The sequence below is a fragment of the Rhinopithecus bieti genome, unplaced genomic scaffold, assembly GCF_001698545.2.
Source record: "Rhinopithecus bieti isolate Rb0 unplaced genomic scaffold, ASM169854v2 scaffold_18354, whole genome shotgun sequence".
NCBI classification, from domain to species: domain Eukaryota; kingdom Metazoa; phylum Chordata; class Mammalia; order Primates; family Cercopithecidae; genus Rhinopithecus; species Rhinopithecus bieti.
This window is the reverse complement of record NW_016809835.1, coordinates 449,099-468,450: the sequence shown is the minus strand read 5'-3', so window position 1 is coordinate 468,450 and position 19,352 is coordinate 449,099. Positions and strand designations below refer to the sequence as shown.

At 38.1% G+C, this 19,352-nt stretch overlaps 1 long non-coding RNA gene across 1 annotated transcript in view; it reads left to right on the top strand.

Moving 5' to 3' along the window:
- LOC108541138 (uncharacterized) overlaps positions 1–10,987 on the top strand; it is a 28,068-nt gene extending 17,081 nt beyond the window's left edge. The window contains exons 2-3 of the long non-coding RNA XR_001888873.1: positions 8,919–9,383; positions 10,955–10,987. This is a non-coding gene — a long non-coding RNA (uncharacterized LOC108541138). The remainder of the gene's footprint in view (positions 1–8,918; positions 9,384–10,954) is intronic.
- The last annotated feature ends 8,365 nt before the right edge of the window (positions 10,988–19,352 follow it).

The following is a 19,352-nucleotide window of genomic DNA, read 5'->3' as shown; positions in this document are numbered from 1 at the left end:
AGTAAAAGGATAAGTGGTGTGTTGCTGCCAGGTGGTGGAAGGAAGGGAAGAACATTCCTTTCCATGGAGGGGCGGCCAGCACTGCAGGTCTGGGGTTGGGGACAGCTTCTCTCTGAATGTGAGCCAAATACTGTTGACTGTCCCCAGACTGTGTCAGTGTCAGGTGTCTTTTCAGCCACTGACAGTCAAGTGTGGCTGCCTTGTTTGTAGCCTTTGATAGAAGAGTAAGAGGCTACGTTCAAGAAATAAACCAAAAATATCTGAATTCAATGGCTAGTAGGTACTTTCTGTTGCATCCAGATCTTTTTTTTCTTCATAAACTTTTAAAAGAACAATAACACAATTATTTCTAATTATGAAGCCAAACTCATGGTTATCATTAACATTTCAAGCAACACATAAAAATAGAAAGAAGAAAGCATCCCCCAAGCCCTTCAACTTAGAGGTCACCACTGTTAACATTTGGTGAGCATCCTTCCATATACCCACAGAGAAACACTTCTATAGAAATGGCATGCAGGGCAGTTTAACAGGTGTATTGTGCTAGGGCTGTGCAAAGCACTTGGCAGATAGCAGTGAACACAAAAGATAGGGGCCCTGATTAGTGAAGTTTCACATTCAGGCTTAACTTAGGGCAGACTCCTGCAAAGGTCAAGCTGATTGCAAAACCCCATGTGGAGTTGGATCCCTTCCCATTATAGGGCCTTTGCACAAGCTGGTTTCTCTGCCTGGATAGCTACCTATTCCCAATAGGTATAATTCTATGATATGTATAATTAATGAAAGTATGTTTTCTGCTATATGGATAAGGCATTGATTCATGATTGTTTTTAATCAATGACATATTGTTAGATTTTAGCTTGTTTGACTTTTTTTCTATTATAAGCAATTCTGTAGCAAATACCCTTTTATATATATTTATCTTAGGATGAATTCCTAAAAATGGAATTATGAGATCAAATGATGTGCACATTAAGTTTTTGGTACATGTTACCAGATATATGCTGCCCTTCTGAAAATTTCTATCAACAGTATACAAAAGACCATTTTCCATGTCCTTTCAAACACCAAAAATCCTCCATTTATAAAACCTTTGACCATCTGATGAAACTTTAGTTTTATTTGTTTACTAGCTAAGTTGACCATTTTTCCTTTGTTTATTCATCCTTTGTATGTCTTCTTTTGTGAATGTCCTCTTTATCTCCTTCGCCTATTTTTTTTTTCTAATGAGATACTGGTCCTTTTCATATTAATGATTTGCAAATGTTCTTTGTATATGGTATTAAGAGCATTAATGCTTAGACTGCCATACATGGTGTAATTTTTTTCATGTATCATTTGACATTTTATTTTTATGTTGTCTTTTTGCCATAGAGATGCTAAAATAAACAAACAAAATTAATGTAGTCACATCTAACCACTTTTCTTTTATGGTTTTGTATTTTATGTCATCTTGTTCATCCGGTTCTTTTCGTAGGGGCAAATGGAAAACCTCCCCCTTGCCGTCTGAAGGTTTGCTAAAAATCAACTGACAAAAGACAGATTAATAGAAGAAAGGGCACACAAAGCTATTAATTTGTATGTGTGGGAGTCATACAAAATAGAACTTATAAAAATGGCCAGGTGGTTGATGCTTTTATGCCATCTTGAAGTTCCAGAAAGAATAGGGGTTTGATGAGTGGCAAAACACAGATGGGACCAGGAGAAGAAGAATCCTTGCTAGCGAAGGTGGTCTTGTTAAGTAGATGAAACGTCACAGGTAGAAGCTCTCAGAGAGGATAGATGGTGAATGTTTCTTTCAGATCTTGAAAGATGTCAGACTCTCAGTTCATCTTTCCTAGGTCTGGATGAGAGAAGGCTCTCAGAGAAAGCCTGGCTTCCTCAGTGCAGATTTTCTCTACAGATGCAAATCTCCCCCCAAAAAAGACAGCTTTGCAGGGCTAATTCTGTTTGGTGGCTCTCTGAACAGCCATCTCAAAATATGTCCAAGAATTATATTTTGGGGTAAAATATTTGTTTTCTTTCATTATCATATTGTCTTATTGTGCCTGACTGAATTTTAGGCTTTGATGGAAGCCAGATGGCTAAGAATACATTCTAATAAGACAGGGACTGGTAAAAATGGGAAAACATCTACAGAATATGTCTGAAATCATCTTTGTTCGCTTATTCAAAGGCATGATTTTATCTTTTTCTCCATGGTTTGTGGGGTCTCCAAGCTCTGGTTCTGGGACAATCTGAGGGCGGGCATATGTAAGAGGGCCTTCCCACAAACACAAAATGAAGAAAACCATCTCTTCTTTAAGAAGAGAGTTCCCTGCCAGTGCCAGTGTGGACAGGACAGTAGTAAGGACTGAACTGAGCCCAAGTAACAGGCAAAGGCAAATTGATGTGAAAGTTAAAATCCATTCTAAAGAGCTAACATAGAATAGCCATCATTTCCTAAATGTCTGCTCTGTGTTCTCTGAAGCCTTGAATGATAGGTAATCTTGTCTCATTTTACATATCTCAAAAAAACAACCAACAAACAAGACTTATAGAGGTGAAATGATTGGACCAAGTACATATAATTAGTATGTAGGAGAACTGGGATTTAAATTCTGATCTGAGCTGAGCCAAAAGCTACTAATGCAGCAAAAAGCTACCATTGTTGAGTACACACCTTGACAGGCTTGTGCTGAGTGCTTTATATATATTATTAATAACTCCTTATATATATATTTTTTGTTGTTTGTTTGTTTGTTTTGTTTTGAGATGGAGTCTTGCTCTCTTGCCTAGGCTGGAGTGCAGTGGCACAATCTCAGCTCACTGCAAGCTCTGCCTCCCGGGTTCACGCCATTCTCCTGCCTCAGCCTCCTGAGTAGCTGGGACTACAGGTGCCTGCCACCACGCCTGGCTAATTTTTTGTATTTTCAGTAGAGATGGGGTTTCACCGAATTAGGCAGGATGGTCTCGATCTCCTGACCTCGTGATCCGCCCGCCTAGGCCTCCCAAAATGTTGAGATTACAGGCGTGAGCCATGGCACCTGGCCCAGCTCCTTTAATATTATACCAACCATTGGAGGTACACATTTCTCTTTTAAAGATAAGAACACTGAAGCCCAGAGCAGCTAAGTGGCATGTCCAAGCATTACCAGAAAGGGGTCTCGATTCAGAACCTCAAGAGAGGGTTCTTGGGTCTCATGCAAGGAAGAATTTGGGGCATAAAGTGAAAGCAAGTTTATTAGGAAAGTAAAGTAATAAAGAATGGCTACTCCACAGCCAGAGCAAGCCCAGGTGTTGCTGGTTGCCCATTTCTATGGTTATTTCTTGATTATATGCTAAACAAGGGGTGGATTATTCATGAGTTTTCCGGGAAAAGGGTAGACAATTCCTGGAGCTGAGGGTTCCTCCCCTTTTTCGACCATATGGGGTAACTTCCAAATGTTGCCATGCCATCTGTAAACTGTCATGGCACTGGTGGGTGTGTCTTTTAGCATGCTAATGCATTAAAGTTAACATATAATGAGGCTTGAAGATGACCAGAGGTCACTCTCATTGCCCTCTTGATTTTGGTGGGTTTTGGCTGGCTTCTTTTCAGCAAACTGTTTTATCAGCAAGGTCTTTATGACCTGTATCTACCTCCTATCTCATTCTGTGACTTAGAATGCCTGTCCTCCTGGGAATGGAGCTCAGTGGGTCTCAGTCTTATTTTACCCAGATTCTATTCAAGATGGAGTTGCTCTGGTTCAAACACCTCTGACACAAGGTCACACAGGTAATAAGTTGTAGAATCAGGAATTGAACCAGGACATTCTGACTTTGATCCCTGTGCTTTTTCCTTCATCCAGATATTTTCCTTCCTTTTTATTTTAATTTTAAATCACAATACCTTTGTTATTCTAATATGAAATGCTCATGCTTATTATTAAAATTTCAAACAATACAGAAAACAAATCACTGTTGTTTCTACCACTTCACGCGACTTGCTCCAAACGTGTTTTCTGAATTAGCAATTCTTCTTTAGGAGAATTTGTCTTCTTATTTCTATTCCCCCAAACCCCACTTTGAAGGTTATGTCCCTGCCTATTATATATTCTTTATGAAAATATATTTTTTAGGTAGCTACTAAACCAGGAATAGGAATAATTTATATAATTACCAGGCAATCTTGGTATTGTGAAGCGTGACCAAAGTACCTAGAAAAGTTAATAAGTGAGTGATTGTTTAATTACTTAACTACTAATGATTTTCCAGGAATTGAATGATTTGGTTTTGCACCTGAACCTTTTGTATTAAGTCGATTGGAAATAACCTGTGAGGCAGAAGACTTCAAAGGTCATTGCATTAGGTTCACCATTATTGATTCCACCATGGGGTTATGCTGAAACATCGATCGGGATATTGACTACCTAGTTATTTTAATGCATCCTCTTTTTAGTAGGCCTGGGTAGCACAGTGAGTGACAATAAATAAACAAATAAATAAGTAAATAAATTTGTGCTTTCCAAATCCTGCCCCCAAAGTATAACGTTTTCTGTGATCTGCTTACATTTTATTTTAATTTCAACCTTACTAGAAAAACCTTACTAGAAAAGCTTGGCCACAAATTAAATTTAAGTAATAAATGATGAAAAACAGATTTTGGAAAATCTTTTGATGCATAGAGATCATTTGTGTTTGGGCATTCTCCCCACTTCTTTTCCCAGCGCACACACACATGCACGCATGCACACATACCCCAACCACCCCCATAATGTCTCCTTTCACTCAACTAATTGGTTTGGAGATATTCAGCAAGAACTGGGACATGAATAATTCAATGAGAGTTATTAGAAGCAACAGTAAGAAAATATTTTTTTCCTGAACACATAGAAAAAGTTTCTCATTATGAGAGCAGGACCTCTGAGCAGTGTCAGAATCACCTGGAGAGCTTGTTAAAACACGGATTGCTGGGCCTTACCACTAGAGATTTTGGTTTGGTAGGTCTAGGTGGACTCTATGAATTTGCATTTCTCACACATTCCCATGTGCTGCAGATCGTGGTGGTTTTAAACTATGGCCACAAATTCTTCAGTACTTCTTTGAGCTATTCTGTCCTTATGCCTCTGCTTCTTTACCCCTCCCATATTCAATTACCAGTAAGACCTGCAGATTTTATCCTGTAAATGTTTCTCATGCCTACTGACTTCTTTGCACCACCACCATTGGACAAATGCCTTCATCTCTCACCTGAACTGTTGTTAATTGTGTCTGTTTTCTTCCACGTCTCTAATACTGCCCCTGCCTTAAATCCATCTACCACTCTGCAGACAGTGTGATCACCTAATACTAAAATCAATGGCCTCTTGCCCTTCTTTCCTGTGAAATTCTCATTCATCTTTTAAAACTCACTTAAGAAATTACCTCCTCAAGGAAGCATTCCTTGAACCTCCAGCTTGACTAGATGGCTTCCTTCTGTCCTGCATATTCCCTGTGCATACTTTTAAATTAATTTCTCATTTATTGAAATTGTGTGCAGTGGTTTTTTTTCCATTAATATGTAAGTTCCTTCAGGCAGAAACCATAGCTTACTCATCTTCCTAGCACAAACTCCTAAGATAGTAACATAATAGATGCTTAATAAATGTCAGACTGCACTAAGCAGTAGTGCTGGATTAGGCAATGAGGACGTGTTGGGCATTCATTCATTCAACAAATATTTATTGGGCATTTTTATGGGCAGAATTGTGCACTCCCTCCTCCCATTCAAGGTTTTGAAGTCCTAATCCCAGTGCTTCAGAATGCGTATTTGGAGATAGGGTCTTTAAAGAGGTAATGATATTAAAATGTGACCATTGCAGTGAGGCCTAATCCAACATTACTGGTGTCTTTGTAAGAAGAGAAATTTAAGACACAAACACAAGGAAAGAATGCCATCTATAAGCCAAGGAGACAGGTCCCAGAAGAAACCAACCCTACTGATACCTTGATCTCAGGCTTCTAGCCTCTTGAACTACGAGAAAATAAATTTCTGTTGTTTAAGTCCCCCATCTTTGGTACTTTTTACGGCAGCCCTAGCAAACTAATACCAGCACCTATTATGTATCAGGTGTTATTCTAGGTCATGGGGAGATTTAGATGAATCCTGCATATAAGGTTCCTGCCTATTTGGAAATTACAATCTGCTGAGTGTCTCTTATATGTGAATGACTGTTTCATTAAACACAAGGAACAGGCTTCCCCATGTCCAGCCACAGATGACAAACCAAATACCTGCTCTCAAGGAATTTGCAACATAATTGCAGAGACAATGCTTAACATGCATAGTAAAATGAAGAGACAATTCAAGACCAACTTAACTGAGGATAATTTGTCTTTAGGGATACTAAAATGAGGTGAGATTGTTTAGGACCAAGTATATGGGGATATGTCCTAAAAAGATTTCAAGGAGGTAGAACTTCAGAAAGGCAGGGCTTAAATCAAGAGGAACAGGACCTATTATCAGGGAAAAGAGCAACATGAGCAAAGATATGGAGGAAGTTAGCTAGATGCCTTCATGGGGTTGAGTGGAGACTGTGGCAAGATCATCTGTCAGAATGTTGAGAGTTAGTAGCAGTAATTGCCGCTATTCTTGCATATTTTCTGTAGTAAACACTGTGTTAAATGCTTTATTTATAAACATTGCCTCCTTTTATCTTTAAAGCAAAGCTACAAGTAGTTATTATTTTCAATATGCAGGTCAAAGCCCAAGATTCAAAACAGTAAAGCAACTATCTATGGCTATTACCATTTATTTGTTAAAAAAAAACAAAAACAAAATGAAAGAATAGTTGATACCTAGCCAATAATTGTTTAAAAAAGTCTTCTGTTGGCCGGGCGCGGTGGCTCAAGTCTGTAATCCCAGCACTTTGGGAGGCCGAGACGGGCGGATCACGAGGTCAGGAGATCGAGACCATCCTGGCTAACACGGTGAAACCCCGTCCCTACTAAAAAATACAAAAAACTAGCCGAGCGAGGTGGCGGTGCCTATAGTCCCAGCTACTCGGGAGGCTGAGGCGGGAGAATGGCGTAAACCCGGGGGGCGGAGCTTGCAGTGAGCTGAGATCCGGCCATTGCACTCCAGCCTGGGCGACAGAGCGAGACTCGGTCTCAAAAAATAAAAAGAAAGAAAAATCTTCTGTTAAAGGAAATAATAAAATGAAAGCAATCGAAAACTTGATCTGGTGGCCATTTGTCGGATGATACAGATCAGTGCTTCTGAAACTTGGCTGCACATTAGAATTGCCTGGAGGATTTTGAAAAGTCCTGATGCCCGGACTGTATGTACTCCAGTTCCCAAGAACTTGACTAGAAATCTCTATTACCTCAGATCTTTCCATCTCCTCCTCTCCCATGTACACACAGCCCTAATAGAAGTTCCCTCCACCTCTTCTATTTCCAGTACAGTTATTTTTATTTGATTTTGTCTATTTCTCCATATCACACTCATTCTCTTAAAAATATGGTGCCCAATATGTACTTTCCTCTTGTAACAAATCTACTGAACACTGTTCATCTCTTCATTTGTATTAACAGATTTAGAAGCAAGTCTCTTTAAATTTTCTTCCAGTTTTTTAATACATGTGGAGAGCATCTCTCTCTCTCTCTCTCCACCCCCCCCATCCATCTAACTATGATACTTGCAAGGAAGGGCACCTTTGGTATATATTGTAAATATATAATCATCTCTTTTTAATTTACTTATATCTCTGCATAGCTACTTGATCTCTTACATCTCTTGTAAACTTCTATTTGTCTGTCTGAGTTTGCTTCTTCTACCCACTAAGTTCCCCAAAGGTCAAGAGCCACACCTGTTTTATTTACCCTGAATATCACCTAGTCGTACAAAGCAACTTCACAGGTAGTAGTAAATATTTTTTTCCAGAAAGATGTCAACAGCTGCTTGTACCAAAAGAAAGGCTAAGGGCTTGCATTGCCTAACTGAGCATATTAGCTATAGCTTCAGTGTAAGTTTTCAATTAAGATGGAAAACACAGCTGTCAGGGCGAGAGTTGTATTTTTTTCTTCAGCCCACCAAGGCTAGGCATGGCCAGATGCTCTGTAACAGGGAGGGGCAGGAGTGCTCTCCGAGCCTTTCCATCTGTCCTGCAGCACAGTGATTCTGCCTGAATGATTCATCTCACTCCATTTCCACTTTCCTACTGGGTAACACAATCAATCCTCTTAAACAGTGGTTCTCAGATCCATTACCCCAGGAGTTCATACAGACTGAAAATAAAAATATGGTTAGGAAAAGTTTAGATAAATTAATGTAAGGCAGGTCTCTTGACTTGTGTTTTGGAAGGGAAAGGGAGGTTTGGGATGTGTTATTCCAACCCCTGCAACTATCTCCCAGAGCAACCCTCTCTTAACAAACGATTGCTTGGCCCTGTTTCTTGGAAATGTCCAACTGTCTTTCTTTACTTGTTTCAGGGGTACAGATATGCAGGCTTGATTCTGCATCCATCCGGTACAATTTCAGTTTGAGATGCTCCTGGGTCAGCAAATGACTCTGCCCTCCATGTGGTTACTGAATCCCTAAAAGAAATAGAGATTTCAGAAAATTATAGAGGTATCTCTTGTTCTGATAGTCCTTAAGTTACTGGCCAAATATATAAAGTAGCGAATTTCAAATCAGAGTTCTGCAAATGCCTAATAAACTGCTGACCGAGTAATCTGTGATTGAATTTATCAATACCAATAGGAAAACCACAGGAGAACCTGAGGGAACATTCTGAAGAAGATACCTAAATTTATAGCTAAGATAGTCATCTGAAGGGATTTGATTCTTTCTCTAAGAAGAACGGAAACACAGTTTGCCATCAAATCCTTCCATACTGCCTTTCCAGTAAAATTGAGAGGATGACTTATAATTTTTCTTAAGTGTTCATTTTAGGCCTTGTTGTTTTACTTTTCAGGAATGTTCCAGACATTGCAAATAAGAAGAGTGAAGGATGACAGATCAATTAGCTGGGAGATAAAAAGTGAGAAGACTGGGGGGACATTGGTACTGGAAAATTTCACTTACCTGAGCAGCCAGGATCCAGGGGAAGCTGACGTTGAAGAGAGGATAAATACAAAGTGTTTCCTGGTGCCTTTACTAATGCGGCAGCAGAAAGAACAAGCTAAAGAAGTTCAATCAAAGTTGCAGATAATAGCAACTTCCCATTGCTTTAAAAAGTAAGAATAACCACAACACACTATGAGATAAAGCTCCAGGAGAAACAATAAACGAAAGAGAAGAAATGCACCTTTGAGACTTGGGGTTCTAAATGGCAATAATCACTTGCCAAAGATTATCGTGTGACTATTAGCCACAACTATTCCTCATCCAGCAAGAGCTGAGGAGCATAAGGGCACCAGAGATTCATCCTGTGTGAAAGGTGGGGTTGCAACGCTCAAATGCTCATGAGGCCTGAGCCCCATCACTAAGTTGAAAAGCATTTATTTTCTTAAAACTGAATTATCAAATGTGGGAAGGGGCATAAGGGGCTGCCTTATTAGGAAAAAGCATTCATAATGCTGGATTTAGTTAAGTAGCAAACAGTTTTCAATATGCTCTGAAATTAGAAAAACGAAATGCTAATTCTGTAAGGAAATTAACTCAAAACCAGGAACAGCAAATATCATTATGATGTTCAATTGAATACATCGGTCATGAATGCTAACATAATTGAACGGATGCAGATAGGCTGCAGAATTATACATTTCTCTCTAAGTTTTCATGGCCTGGTTTATTATTTTATTTGAGTAAATCATGGCAATGTATGGTCTTCACACATCCAAAGCCTTCCTGAAGCCAGGGTGTGCCCACTAGCAGGCAAGGCCTGTTGCAGCATTGAAATGAGTTACTGGCTTTTTTTGCTGCCAAATAGGGGATGATTTTTCCCTAGATGTAGAATAAGCAGTGATAAAACCGCCCAGTCTGAGCTTTTATTGTGAATAAAAAGTGAAAACTACTTAATCATGAGGCAACCCAGCATTTTAATAGAGGATCTAGGCAATTTTTCAAAAATGACCCTATGGCATAATGGAGAACTGGATGCCATTGCTGGTAATTATGGTCCAGAGAGGGAAATATTGAATAGGCTGAAAGATGCTACATGTAAAGGTTAGGGATGACAGTTATTTTTTGGATTATATTTCTCTTTTAGGCTGTTCCCTCTGGGATTTTTTTTCGAAGCTGGTATTATCAATTTAAGCTTTAGCCCTTCCATCAAAGTTTTATGAAAGACTCTAGCTCTGATAAAATTATCATATTTATTCTCGTGTGTTCTACAGAGGAGTGGAGTGGATGGAGGGTAGAGAGGTTGCTTATGGTCAGATCCCGAGTTCGGCAAGATATTTACTCGAAACCAACTCAGATTGTGCAAGTTCACATGAATGTCGCTGATTCATTTTTAACAACTTTGTGTAGGTTGACATATACAATAACTGCATATATCTAAAAATACATAGTTTTGATACATTTTGATATATTCACATACCCATGAAACTATCACCATAATCAAGACAGTGAACATAGCCATCACCCTAAAAGTTTGAGTCATTTTGTAATCCCTCCTCACCCCACCCTCTATTCCCAGGCAACCACTGATCTGTCACTACAGATTAATTCGCATTTTCTAGAATTTTATAAAATGGAATCATGTTTACTCCTTTTTGCCTGGTTTATTTCCCTCAGCATAATAGTTTTGAAATTCACCTATATTGTTGTATATATTAATAGTTCATTCCTTTCTATTACATTTAATGAATATACCAGAATATGTGTATCCCTTTTCATTGTAGGTAGTATTCCATTGTGTGACTATACCAAAATTTGTTGATTTATTCACCTGTTGATAGACATTTGGGTTGCTTCTATTTTTGGCAATTACAAATAAAGAGCCTAAGGACATTCATGTACAGGTCATTGTATAAACATATTTTCTCTTTTCTTTTTTTCTTGCAGGTAAATATCTGAGTGGAATGGCTGGATCATATGGTAGGTGTATGCTTAATTTTAAAATGATGATATGTAATATTTTTCTTTTCATTGAGTTCAGAATATGTTAATATTTCCCTTGAGACTTCTATTGTGTGTGTGCACATATTCGTATAATTTTTATTGATATATAAAATATACATATTTATGGGATACATGTAATATTTTGATACATGCATATGATGTGTAATGATCAAATCAGGGTAATTAGGATATCTATCACTTCAGAGATTTGTCATTGTGTTGCAACCATTTGAAATCTTCTAGCTATTTGGAAATATATGATACATTGTTAACTATAGTTGCCCTACTATTCTGTTAAACACTGAAACTTATTTCTTCTGTCTAACTATGTGTTTATACCTATTAACCAACTGTTCTTCATCTCTCCATCCCCCTCCCCAGCATCTGGTAACCATCATTTTACTCGATCTCCATGAAATCAACTCCCACATATGAGTGAGAATATGCAATATTTGTTTTTCTGTGCTTGGCTTATTTCAGTTAACATAATCATCTCTGGTTCCATCTACATTGCTGTGAATAACATGATTTCTTTTTTTTATGGAAGAACAGTATTCCATTGTGTAAATATATCACATTTTTTAAATCCGTTTGTTGGTTGATAGACACTTAGGTGGATTCTATGTCTTTGCTATTGTGAATAGTGCTGCAATAAACATGGGGGTACAGGTATCCCTTTGATAATGCTGACTTCCTTTCCTTTGGATGAACATCCAGTAGTGGAATTGTGAAATCATACGGTAGTGCTTTTTTTTGTTTGTTTGTTTTTGAGAAATCGCTATGCTATTTTCTATAGTGGCTGAACTAATTTACATTCTCACCAATAGTGTATAAGAATTTCCTTTTCTCTGCATTCTTGCCAGCACCGTTATTTTTTATCTTTTTAATAACAGGCATTCTAACTTGGGTAAGATGAAATCTAATCATGGTTTTGATTTGCATTTCCCTGATGATTAGTGATGTTGAACATTCTTTTTTTTTTTTTTTTTTTGAGATGGAGTCTTGCTCTGTTGCCTAGGCTGGAGTGCAGTGGTGTGATCTCGGCTCACTGCAAGCTCCACCTCCCGGGTTCACGCCATTCTCCTGACTCAGCCTCCCAAGTAGCTGGGACTACAGGTGCCCGCCACCACACCCGGCTAATTTTGGTATTTTAGTAGAGACGGGGTTTCACCATGTTAGCCAGGATGGTCTCGATCTCCTGACCCCGTGATCTGCCCACCTCGGCCTCCCAAAGTGCTGGGATTACATGCTTGAGTCACTGCACCCGGCCTGAACATTCTTTTATATACCTCTTGGCCACTTCTTTGCTGTTTTTTGAGAAATGTCTGTTCATATACTTTGATCATTAAAAATCGGATTGTTTTCAACAACTGTTGAGTTGTTTCAGTTCCTTGCATATTCTAGACATTAGTCCCTTGTCAACTGAATAATTTGCAAATATTTTCTCCAATTCAACAAGTTGTCTCTTCACTCTGTTGATTGTTTCCTTTGCTGTGCAGAACCTTTTTAGTTTAATATAGTCCCATTTGTCTATTTCTGTTTTGGTTACCGTGCTTTTAAAGTCTTAGCCATAAAATCTTTGCTTAGATCAGTTTCTTGAAGCATTTACCCTATGTTTTCTTGTAGTAGTTTTATAGTTTTGGGTCTTATGTTTAAGTCTTTAATCCATTTTGAGCAGAATTTTATATATGGTGGGAGAAAAGGGTCCAGTTTCATTCTCCTGCATATGGATACCTAATTTCCCCAGTACTATTTATTAAATAGACCATCTTTTCCCCAAGATATATTCTTGGTAACTTTGTTGAAAATTGGTTTGCTGTAAATGCATAAATTTAATTCTGGATTCTCTGTTTTGTTCCACTGGCATATGTGTCTTTTTATACCAATATTATGTTGTTTTAGTTACTATAGCCTTGTAACATATTTTAAAGTCAGCGAGTGTGCTGCCTCCAACTTTGTTCTTTTTGCTCAGGATTGCTTTGGCTTTTGGGGCTCTTTCTTGGTTCCATACATATTGTAGGATTATTTTTCTATTTCTGTAAAAAACTGACACTGGCATTTTGATAGAGATTGCATTAAATATGTAGATTCCTTTAGGGAGTATGGACATTTTAGCAATAGTCTTCCCATTCATGATCATGAGAAGTCTTTCCATTGTTTGTTGTTTCAATTTATTTCATCAGTGTTTTGTAGTTTTTCTTGAGAGGTTTTTTACCTCATTGTTAAACTTATTCCTAGGTATTATTTGTTGATAGCTATTGTAAATGGGATTGCCTTCTTTATTTCTTCTTCAGCTAGTTCATTATTGAAGTATAGAAATGCTACTGATTTTGTATGTTGATTTTGTATTCTGCAACTTTACTGAATTTATCAGATCTAAGAGCTTTTGGTAGAATCTTCAGTTTTCTAGATGGAAGATCTAGAAAAGGAACATCTGCAAAAAGGAACAGTTTGTGTTTCTTTTTTCTAATTTGAATGCTTTTTTATGTCTTTCTCTTTCCTGATTGCTCTGGCTAGGACTTCCAATACTATGTGAATAGGAGTGGTGAAAGTGGGCATCCTTGTCTTGTTCCAGTTCTCAGAGGAAAGGCTTTCAGCTTTCCCCCATTCAGTATGATGTTAGCTATGGGTTTTTCTGTTCTTTTCTTTTCTTTTGAGACAGGATCTCGCTATGTCACCCAGGCTGGAGTACAGTGGTGCAATCTTGGCTCACTGCAACCTCGCCTCCAGGGTTCAAGCGATTCTCACACCTCAACCTCCTGAGTAACTGGGGTTACAGGCATGTGCCACCACCCCCAGCTAATTTTTGTATTTTTAGAAGAGACAGGGTTTTACCATGTTGGCTAGGCTGCAATATTTCATATATGACCTTTATTATGTTAAAGTATGCTCCATCTATGCCTTATCTGTTGAGATTTTTTATCATAAAGGGATGTTGAATCTTATCAAATGATTTTTCTGTACCAATTGAGATGATCATGTAGTTTTTGTCCTTCATTCTCTTGATGCGATCTGTTTTTATGGATTTGTATATGTTGACCTATCCTTGCATCCTTGAGGTAAATCCCACTTGATTATGGTGTATTATACTTTTGATGTGCTATTGGATTTGGTTTGCTAGTATTTTGTTTAGGATTCTTTGCCTCTATGTTCATCAGGGTTATTTGCCTGTAGTTTTCTCTTTTTGTTGTATCCTTGCTTGTTTTTGATATCAGGGTAATGCTGGTCTCATAGAATGAGTTAGGGAGAATTCCCTCCTCTTCTATTGTTTGGAATAGTTTGAAGAGAATTGGTTTTAGTTCTTTTTGGAAGTTTGGCAGAATTTGTCAGTGAAGTCATCTGGTGCTGGACTTTTCTTTGTTGAGACACTTTTACTTTCCTTTCTCTTGGAGATCTTTTACTGAATAATTATTGTGTTCCTTTGATGATGTCATGTTTCCTTGATTTTTCAAGTTGGTCTGTTCAGGTTTTCTATTTCTTTCTGGTTCCATCTTGGTAGGTTGTATGTGTCCAGTAATTTATCTATTTCTTCTAGGGTTTCCAGTTTGTTAGCGTATGTAGTTTGTAGTTGTTCAGACAGTCTCTGATGATCTTTTGTATTTCTTTTTTTTATTTTGTTTATTTCAGTCTTCTCTTTGTGAATCTAGTAGTGGTTTATTGATTTTGTTTATCTTTCAGAAAACCAACTTTTCATTTTGTTGGTCCTTTGTGTTTTTATTTTTTTAAGTCTGTATTTCGTGTAGTTCTGGTCTGATCTTCTTTCTTTCCTTCTACTAATTTTGGGTTTGGTTTTTTCTTGCTTTTCTAGCTCCTTAAGGTACATCATTGGGTTATTTATTCGAAATCTTTCTACCTTTTTGGGTAGGTGTTTATTGCTATCAAGTTCTCTTTTAGCACTGCTTTTGCTGTCTTCCATAGATTTTGGTATGTTGTGCTTCTATTTTCATTTGTTTGAAGAAATATTTTTTTATTTCCTCATCACTTTCTTCATTGACCCAGTGGTTGTTCAGAAGTATGTTTAGTTTCCATGTATTTTGTACAGTTTCTGAAGTTCCTCTTTTATTGATTTCTAGTTTTATTTCATTGTGGTCTGAGAAGATACTTGATATGATTTCAAATTTAAAAAAATTTTGAGACTTGTTTTGTGGCCTAACATGGTCTACCCTAGGGAATGCTCTGTGTGCTGATGAGAAGAATATGTATTCTGTGGCAGTTAGATAAAACTATTCTGTAAATGTCTGCCAGGTCTTTTGGTCTAAGGTTCAATTTAAATCCAATGTTTCCTTGTTAATTTTCTGTCTAGATGATCTGTCTATTGCTGAGAGTAGGGTGTCGAAGTCTGCAGCTATTTTTGTATTGGGTTGAATCTCTCCCCATAAATCTAATAATACTTCCTCAATGTACCTGGGTGGTCTAGTATTGGTTATGTAGAATTGTTTTGAGTTTCATCTGTTTACATTCAAGGTTATTGATATGTGAAGGCTTATTCCTGTCATTTTATTAATTGATTTCTGGTTGTTTTATATATCATTTTTTTCTTTTTTTTTCCAATCTTATTTTTTATTATTGTGTTTTGGTCATTTTCCATAGTGATACCATTTGAATCTTTTCTTTTCCGTATTTGTGTGTTTGCTCTACCAGTGAGTGGGTTTTATACTTTTGTGTGTTTTCATGATAGTGGAATTTGTCCTTTTACTTCAAGGTATAGGACTCTATTAAACATTTCTTGTAGGGCTGGTCTAGTGGTGATGAATTCAGCTTTTTCTTGTCTGGGAAATACTGTATTTATTCTGAGTATAGTCTTCTTCCCTGGCAGCTTCTTTTTTTCTTTCAGCATTTTGAATATATGTCATTCTCTTCTGGCTTGTAAAGTTTCTGCTGAGAAAACCACTGTTATTCTGATGGGGTTCCTTTATAAGTGACTAGACACTTTTATTTTGCTGTATTTAGAATTCTCATTTTGTCTTTGACTTTTGACAGTTTGATTATAATGTGCCATGGGGAAGATCTTTTTGAATTGCAACTATTTGAGGATCTCTGAGCTTCCCTGTATCTAGATGTCTAAATCTCTTGCAAGACTATGTAACTTTTCAGCTACTATTTTGTAAAATCAGTTTTCTATCCCTTTGGTTGTTCTCTTTCCCTTCTGGGACACCAAAAAATTGAATATGTGGTCACTTTGTGGTGTCCCATAAAAGATATAGGCTTCATTCTTTTTTATTCTTTATTTTTGTCTGACTGTATTATTTCAGAAAACCTTTGAGTTCAGAAATTCTTTCTTCTCCTTTATCTAGTCTATTGTTGAAACTGTCTTCTCCTTTATCTAGTCTATTGTTGAAACTATTGTTGAAAATATATTGTTGAATATATTTTTATTTCATTCAATGAGTTCTTCAGTTCCAGAATTTCTGTTTCGTTCTTTTTTATGATACCTAGCTCTTTGGTAAATTTCTCATTTACATCCTGAGTTGTTTTTCTGATTTCTTTGTATTATTTATCTTGTTCTTTTACATATCACTGAATTTCTTTAATATCATTATTTTGAATTCTTTTTCAGACATTTCATAGATTTTCTTTTCTTAGGGATCTATTATTGGAGAATTACTATGTCCCTTTGAAGGTGTCATGTTTCCTTGCTTTTTCATGTTTCTTTTGCCCTTACATGAGATATCTATGCATCTGATATAATAATCACTTTTTAAAATTTTATGGATTGGCTTTTTCAGGAAAAGACTTTTCCTATAGATATATCTATAGGTACTTTGGCTTTGATTCTGGGTAGCAGTAGTGTAGTCTCCATATGTCTTCTTCAACTGTAATCAGCATCAGTGGTATTTGAGTTCCTTAGTGGTTTAGGCTGTGCATGTTAATGGAGGCTGTGATGGCATTTTGGTGGGATGGGGATGCCAAGTTGGCTAATGTGGTAGTAAACTGGTAAACTGGTAGTGGTGACAGGCTGGGTGTGCTGGTCTTTGTTTTCCTGGCCAGTGTATGCTGGCATCAGTGGTAGCAGATTTGAGTAGGCCAGTTCTTGGACTTCCAGGCAGGTTGCTTGGGTGCTGCCAGTGACAGCAGTGGACCAGGCAGGCAAATGAGTGGGTTCTTGGCCCTTGGGTGATGTTCATGGTGTTGGCTATGGCAGGAGTGGCAGTGGGCCAGACTTCATGCCCTGAGTGACATGTGTGGGTGCCAGCAGTGGCACTGGTAGGGTGGGCAGGCCAGTCCCCAGGCCCTTGTGAGGTGGTGCATGTGAGGGAGTGCTGGTGGCAGTGATGGTGGCAGGCTGTGAAAGCTAGTTCTTGGGCTGCAGGGATGGACACCTAGTTGGTGGCATCAGATGGGATAGGTCCATTCTTAGGTCCCCAGAAGGTATGTGCTGGTACCAGTGGTTACAGGTGGAATAGGCCTGTTTTCTGGCCTTCTGATGGTGCATGTAGATACCTGTGGTGGCAAGTGGGATGGATAGATCCTAAGGGCCCTGAATAACATGCATGGGCAGTGGCAGTGGTGGTAGTGGATGAGGCATGCTTGTCATCATGCTCCCTGATGGTGTGTATGAGTGCCAGCTTCAGTGGCAGAATGAATCAATCCCCAGGCCCTTAGATGGTATGCTGGGGTTCCAGTGGTGGTGGCAATGAACCAGACAAGTCTATCCTCAGGCCCCTGGATGGCATGCATGGTCACCACTGCTGAAGGCTGTGAGTGGCATTGGCCTGTTCTCAGGCTTCCCTATGGTACACATAGGTACAGGCTGCAGTGGGTGGGGTGGATTGATTCTCAGGACCCTGGATATCGTGCTCAAAGAAACTTCTTCTTTGATTCATGGATTATTTAGAAGTATATTGTTTAATTTCTAAATATTTGAGAATTTTCTGGATGTTATTCTGTTTTTGATTCCTAGTTTAATTGAGCTATGTTCAGAGAACACATATTGTATAATTTCTGTTTCTTTCAGATTTGTCAAGGTTTGTTTTTTGGCACAGAAGATAGTCTGTCTTGATGAAAATTCCATGTGTACTTGAGAAAAGTGTGTATCCTACTGTTCTTGGATTGATCTATAAATGTCAGTTAGGTCAAATTGGTTAACTGTATTGCTCAACTCTTCTATATCCTTACTTATTTTTTGTCTACTTTTTCTACCAATTTCTGAAAGAAGAGTGTTGGCGTGTTCAAATATAATTGTGGACTTGTCTATTTCTCCTTTAGTTATTTTTATCTTATTTGCACATTTTTATTTTTTTTAAGAGACAGGTTCTCACTTTGTCACTCAGGCTGGAGTGTAGTGGCACAATCATATCTCACGGCAACCTCAAATTCCTCGGCTCTGGCAGTCCTCTTGCCTCAGCCTCCCAAGTAGCTAAAAATACAGGTGTGTGACACCATGCCTGGCTAATTTTTAAGAATTTTTTGTAGAGACAGGGTCTGGCTATGTTGCCCAGGTTGGTCTCAAACACCTGGTCTTAAGCAGTCTTCCCACCTTGGCCTCCCAAAGTGCTGGGATTACAGGTGCAAGCCTCTACATCTGGTCTAGGTATTTTTAAATCCTATTATTAGGTAAATATGTCTTTAGGATTGTTATGTCTGTGTAGAAAATTGACCATTTTATCCTTTTGTATTGTTCCACTTTATCTGCTATAATAGTCCTTATACTTAAGTCTACTTTTCTCGGCATCAGTATGGCTTTCCCAGTTTTCTTATTATTAGTGTTTGTATGCCATTTTTATTTCCATTCTTTTAACCTGTCAGTTAATTTATATTTAAAGTTGGTTTATCACAGACATCATGTAGTTGGGTCTTGCTTTGACTTTTATCTAGTTGAATAATCTCTGCCTTTTTATTGGTGTGTTTAGATAGTTCACATTTAATGTCATTGCCAATATGGCTAATTTTAAATCTACCATTTTGCGAAATGTTCCTTGTTCGTATCATTTATTATTTTTCTCTTATTTTGATTGATTGCATTTTATGACTCCCTTTCATCTCTACTATTGGTTTGTTATTTATATTACTCTTAAGAATCCTTTTTGGCCAGGTGCAGTGGCTCACTCCTGTAATCCCAGCACTTTGGGAGGCCAAGGTGGGCGGATCACGAGGTCAGGAGATTGAGACCATCCTGGCTAGCATGGTGAAATTGCATCTCTACTAAAAAATACAAGAAATTGGCCAGGCTTGTTGGTGGGCGCCTGTAGTCCCAGTTACTCCGAAGGCTGAGGCAGGAGAATGGCATGAACCTGGGAGGCGGAGCTTGCAGTAAGCCGAGATTGCGCCACTGCACTCCAGCCTGGGCCACAGAGTGAGATTCCGTCTTTTTTTTTTTTTTTTTTTTTTTTTTTTTTTTTTT